Source organism: Leuciscus leuciscus, assembly GCF_965113295.1.
Source record: "Leuciscus leuciscus genome assembly, chromosome: 9".
Taxonomy (NCBI): Eukaryota; Metazoa; Chordata; class Actinopteri; order Cypriniformes; family Leuciscidae; genus Leuciscus; species Leuciscus leuciscus.
The window spans coordinates 17,013,353-17,020,417 of NC_138733.1; positions in this window are offsets into that span (position 1 = coordinate 17,013,353).

Consider the following 7,065-nt stretch of genomic DNA (forward strand, 5'->3'; position numbering starts at 1 on the left):
TTATTGTACATAATCTTAATCAATTATGGTGTGTTCTATAATTGCTGTAAAACAAGGAAATGCTAGTACGTCATGTTCTCAAAAACTCGGCAGAGGAGGCTTTTTTTTCCTACACTCATTTTCCTACTATTTTACAATAATTTAATCTACTTATTATTTAATCTGAATTAGAGATATATCAACAGTAACCTAATGAAGCTCATACGTTAAGTTCAAATGGTAAAAGTTACCCTGTTCCGTCTGATTTCTGTACTAAATAATTTTTTTAATGTATTTTATGTTTTATTTATGAATTAATTATACAAATATATATACTGAGTAATATTAATTAACAACATAATTAAGGTTGGGGTTTGGTTAGGGTCATTTGCCTGTAATTATGCATAATATGCTGTTATTAATAAGTACATGTAATTTGTGTAATGGACACTAATGAAGTTTTTTTTTTATAATAAAAAGTGCAATACTATATTATTTAACAGTTTACTTTTGAAAATGTAAAAGACTTCTTTTTGCATTAGATGTGTAAAATGCAAAACAAACATGCAGCAAAGGTACAGGGATTGTCACTGTCACTTTGACAGTGTTCAGGCATGTAACCTGCAAAACAAAGGTGAGGTAGGAGTGTGTTTGACAGCTCTTTGTTGTCACTTTTCCACAGATGACAGCTGGCAGGTGCGAGGTCTATATGAAGCACTCTGGTTCTCTGAGCTGTGCTTGTTTTCCAGCATGCATTATTTGCTGAATCCTTAAGAATCTATTCAGAGTGACTTTCCACACCCATTCAGTATGTGCTGTTAAGCTTAATAAATGAGCTTTCCTTCAAAAACCAGTAGAAAACACAATGTTGTTTGAAATGGATATTGAAAGTGAAGTTTATAAAAAAAAATTATTTGGATTATAAATGTACACATTGTTTCACATTTGCCTTTCACAACTGCAGAGAGTGCTCTAGTCAAAGTAAATATATATATACATAATATATTAAAATACTAATATATTTTAATAATAGCCTAATATATTTTTATAATACTCCTGTTTTATGAATAACATTTTAGAAGCTTTCTGTGGAAGCTTGACAAAATTAAGATAGTTTGGAGGGAAATATTTCAGCTTTCTTTCTCTGATGCACATGGTCAAAATATTGAATAATATTGAATAATAAATATCACTAAACATTCCTATTAGTCATTTTTTCTTTGAATTCTGCTTGAATGTTACTTAAACTACTCTGTAATATTTATTGTAATTTCTGAACACACACACATACTCATTGTAGGGAATCTCTAGGCGTAATGATATTAATGATATATACTGTACAAACTGTATATTCTATCCCCTAACCCTGAAACTACCCATCATCACAGAAAACGTTCTGCCTTTTTACGTTTTCAAAAAACAATTTAAAATGTGTAGCAATTCATTTCCCTCGTGGGGACTGCTGGCTGGTCCCCACACGGTGATTTCGGGTTTTACCATCCTATATTACAAACACACACACAAACAAACAAACAAACAAACAAACAAACACACACACACACACACACACACACACACACACACACGTTTGGGTTTTCATGTTTTATTGTGACATTCCACAGAGAATGATTTTTATACTGCACAAATTGTATTCAAATTCAAAAACTTTGTCTATCAACCCATGCTAGAAATTTATCTTAGGTAAAAAAAAGGCTCACATACTCTCACGGTTAGGTTCTGTTTTGATTTAGTTTTCATTGTGTTCAGTTTCAGTTTGCCTGTTTAGTTTGACCCTATTTTCCATGCTTCCACTCCTTGTTGGTTGTCATGGTTACTGATTTAATTTGCCGCATTATTTATTCCATTCACCTGTTTATTATATCATTAGCTCCTTTGCTTGCACTGTGTATTTAAGCCCTGTGTTTGGATCTGTTCAGTTGTCCATTATTGTTGCGTTTACGTGGGTGTTCTGTCCTGTGAACAATTCACAGGACAGAACAACCACGTAAACGCAACAATAACGAACAACTGAACAGAACCAAACACAGGGCTTTAATACACAGAGCAAGCGAAGGAGCTCGTTCACTATGATGACTCCAGCCTGTGTGTGTTTTTCAGAGGACCTACTCCTCTGCAATGGTTCCCCCTTTACCATCAGCTAGAGCGAGGAGAGAACCAGCATGCCAGCCACCAGCCAAGTGACTGAAATTCCCGAGTCTGTTCCAGAGATGGAAATTCCCAAGCCTATTCCAGTTTGTAAATTTCCGAGTCCGTTCCAGTGAGTGAAGTTCCTGAGCCTGCACTAAGAGGGAAATTATAGAGCCAGTTCTGGCGCTATAGAAGATGTGGTCCTTTCTATATATGTTGCTGCTGCTATGTGTGTCTGGGCCACCCACACATCCACTCCAGCCCCTGAGCACAGTCCAGTGTTGGCTCCAGCCCCTGAGCACAGTCTAGAGTTCGCTCCAGCCCTCGAGTCTGCTCCAGCCCCAGAGTTCAGTCACGAGCCCGCTCCAGCCCCGGAGTCTGCACCAGAGCCCTCTCCAACCCATGAGTCAGCACCGGTGTCCGCTCCCATCCCAGAGCTCAACCAGGAGTCTGCGCCAGCCCCAGAGCTCGGCCAGGAGGTCACTCAAGCCCCATAACTATGCCCAGAGAAGGTAGTGCTGTCCTTGATGGCTACTTGATGGCTAGAAAATTTCCCATGCTCCCGCTCCTTGTAGGTTGTCAAGGTTATTGATTTGATTTGCCTCTTCATTCTATTCACCTGTGTTCCTGTTAATTATCTCATTAGCTCCTTTGTTTTCTGTGTTTTTAAGCCCTGTGTTTGGTTCTGTTCAGTTGTCTATTGTTGCAATTGTTGTTAAAATAAAGCCTGAATACTGCTGTGATTAGATCTTATTTAACTTGCCTTGCAACGCTTGTGATACATACAATACATATCACATATATCAGACAAAGACAAAGAGAATTGTTCTTAAGCAAACACCTTAAAAAATAAGTAAATAAATAGAAGATAAAGATCAATATAAATTATTTAACCTTATTTAAAATGGATATTGCAGTGGGAATTAAAGAATTCCAGTAAGCCTTGTTTTTATGGCCAAAGGAGCTCTAAACCAGCAACCTGATGGAAGTAACTGAAAAAAGCAATAAAGAGGATGAGAGGGGTATTTGGTAATGGAAACTGCTTTCCTCTTGACTGCACAGATATACATTTTTGAAAGGTTGAGTCTGCGAGGTCCCAATGATTTTAGATGCCTGCTTGATTACAAAAGATCAGCCCAAGCATAATTCTTTATAAGTGGTATAGTTAGTGGTATATTAATTTGGCAGTGATTTTCAGCTTACCCGAACAGGTTGAGCACATAAAAAGATCCACAAAAACAGTGTCCAATGTTTCCAATCCACGCACATCATAATAATTTGCAAAGCTTGTGCGTCGAACTCCAATTCCAAACAGAAGCGACAGACGATAAAAACCAAAACCAATAAAAAACACAAACGGAGCCTTTTAACAGCGAGTCTCTCAAACAAAGGAGTGCCCCATCGGAAGTCATTCTTTCCCCTAATAATTATTGTTATTAAAACTTTTTTTTTGGTTCTGTTCCTTGTGATCGTGCGCAAAAATTTTTTTACTTACCGGCTGTCCATTTCCTGTCCTGTTCTCTCCCTGGAACAGGTGCAGCAATCCCTCGAGGACCACACTAGAGGATTTCTACATCTGGCACACCTCACAAGCTTCACAGATCATTCCCTGTGCATATTCTATCTCACCAGCTTAAACGAACGCACCAAGGCACGCCTACCCGGTAATGGTCCTCGGGGGACATATCTGGAGTGGGTGCTGGTGAATAACGGATCGCATTCACCATCTGCCCTGCTGAGGATGACATCAGGTGATGACAATCCGGACCCAGAGCCCAGCCAGCCACCGCCCACATACTGCACTGAGCTAACGCCAGAGCCCACCGCAGATGGAGAATCTGAGCCCACCGCGATGCACGAGCCAGATAAGAGGACTTCGGAGCATGAGCCCTACAGAGAGTCTGACCAGGTGCATAAAACGGCAACACTGTGTGTCCCAGTCTCCCTCTCCCACCTCTTCTGCCCATAACAGCCAGTTCCTCTGCCCCCCTCCACAGTTTCCCTTCAGCTCCTCCTCTGACTCCATTCTGCTCCCTGGATTCGCCTTGGCCCTTCCTGTCTCCAGCTCCACCTCAGCACAAGGATCCCATGGCTCCGCCTCCAGCCGCAGAGCCCATCACTCCACCTCAGCTCGGCTACCACTCAGCTCCACCTTGGCTCCTCCCTCCCTCAGCTCCACCTGGGACCATGGCCCCTGTGGCTACACCAGGCTTCCTCATCCCTCCGACTCTGTATTGGTCAGACGTCGCTCTACCTATGCCATGGACTTCCAGGTCTCCAGCTGCGCCTCGACCCTCCACCCTCCACCATCCACCCCTTCAGCTCAATCGGACTTTGCCTTCCCTCCGACTCCAACTTGGTCCTACTGGCTCCGCCTCAATTCTCTGACACCATGGCTCTACCTCGGACTCTTGTTGTAGTGGCCCCGCCTGAACCTTCAGTGTCGTGTGGTCCTATCAGCTCTCCGTCTCCACCTCCATCAGCTTTGTCTCAGTCAGTCATTCCTCTGATGTCATCAGCCACCATGGCTCCCCCTCCCACGACTCCACCTTGGGCCATCGTCCTTATGGTCTTGTATGTTCTGTTCTGTTTAGTTACATTTTGTTCTGGTTCTGTTTTCCCTGTTTCTGTTTGCCTGTGTTCTCTGTCATTGTAAGTTGACCAATGCTGCGTTCCATTCCACTTTTAGACACGCACTCGCGAACTTCCCTAAGCACTTCCCCTCGGGGGAATCCCCGCCGCCATTTTGAAGTGCGTTCCACTTCGTGAAGTGGACGAGGGAAGTTTAGATGGACAGACCCTCGTTCCCTCGATTTGGACCGAGGGAGCGAGTCTACTTCATATGTACACTTCAGGCACCTATATGTCCCACAATGCAGTACGATTGTGACGTCACCACAGATCTCGTCTAATCACCACCACAACAAACAACTCTATGATATATTAATTCAAATTTTTTAAATTGAAAACAACCCAAAAACCATATATACATTTGGATGCTGCATTAAACAAATTCTTAAAGGGAAAACAAATGTAAATAATAAATCAACTACATAGCTGATTCCAAGTGATCAAGGGCTTAGGACGTTCCAATTCAGCCCATTGCAGTTTCCGCCAGTAGTGGGCACTCGCAATGACGTACATCCGAGTGAACGAGACGGAGGGAAGTTAGCAAGTGAAGGGCATTACAATTTTGGACTGAAACGCAGCCCCAGTTTGCTAGTTTGTGCAAGTTTCTTCCCTTAGTGACTGATTATGTTCACCTGTTGTTTATTTAGTTATACTTCCTGTGTATTTAAGCCCTCCATTTCCTCAGTTCAATGTTGTCATTGATGTTTCGTGTGGTTGTGCTATTTTGATTCCCTGTGATTCTCCAGTGTTTTCCATAATGAATCTAATATTATTAAATGATTGTTTTGTTCTATTCTTTGTGATTGTGCACTTCATTACAGCCACCATATGTGACACTCATGGGGATCAAAAAAATGGATTTTGTACATTGCCATTGTCACGTGTCAGTGTTTTTTTGGACTTTCAGTTTGAGTTTTGTTTGGTTCCTGTTCTCCTTTGTTCTTTTCCCACCACTCCTTTGTATCTATGGTTACTCTCGTTATTGGTTCAGCTGTATCACCTGTGTTTAGTTAATCATCATCTGTTTCACCTGTGTTGTGTTAATCACTGTTCATCTGTGTTTGTATTTAAATTCCATCTGTTCAGAAAGTCCGATCTATGTTGTATTAAGTGTGTGTGAACCCTCTGTCCGTCTTCTATGTACCAGTTTGATTTATATTGTGAGTAAAAGTTTACATTGGAACTTTTGACTCTTCTTCGTCTTCTTCTGCACCACACCGTGACAGCCATCTTTGTGGGGATAACATCTGTGACCCCATAACAGAGGGTTTACCAGGACCCCACACACACACACACACGCGCGCACAGAATTTGACAGTTCAGGACATATCCTTAATAAGGGAGCCATGGCACAGCTGCTTCTTGGTGATGCAATTGTTACAAAACAAATTTAAAATTGAATAATGTAGAAAAATACCAAAATCACCAAATATTCTGTAATTAAATGACTTAAAACTGCACCTGTGAATTATGAATTGTACAACTTGATTGTATATTTCATCTGTATTTTATTTGTATAGTCCTTATTTAAATTTGCACTTGGTTGCACCTGTGAATTATGAATTGTACAACTTGATTGTATATTTCATCTGTATTTTATTTGTATAGTCCTTATTTAAATTTGCACTTGGTTTACAATGAACAGATCTGCTTAGATTATTCAAACACAAGTCAACTCGATAATAATGTAAATCCTCATTAATATTTGTGTGGTTGAGGTTAAGAGGTTAAATCTTAGGATTAAGTGTTGGGCAGGATCTGAAGAGAACATAGTAGTCAGTTATTTGTACTTAACCTGGGTTGCCCCAACCTTTTGTTGTGGTTGTTCTTGTCTGTTCTGTATCACCGGAGTGAATAAACATACAGTAAAAATAAACACTTAAAAAAGAAACTTGAACACAAAATATGAAATGCTTAAAATGGTCACACTTCAATATTTGTATTAAATATTAAATACAAATAATATTGGCAAGATGTACTTATAGTACATAACAGAAATGTTAGATGTGTGCAGAAAACTTTTGCTGCTTCTGAGGTGGGATGTGGGTACGGTTAGGGACAGGTTTGCTGGTATGGATAGGTTTAAGAAGATAAGATGGAAGGGTCAACATGTAATTACAGAAATTGATTGCTGCTGTATCTAGTTATTTCCATTCGCACCTATACAAAATAGATTATTATCTTATTTTTGCCTCAACAAAAATGTGTTTTATTTAACCAGTGGGTGGTTCTGGCTTGGAAAACTGCTCCTTGTTGTGAAATGACCCATGTGCGTCACCTTTTAGAAATTGGGAGTTTAGCTGAATA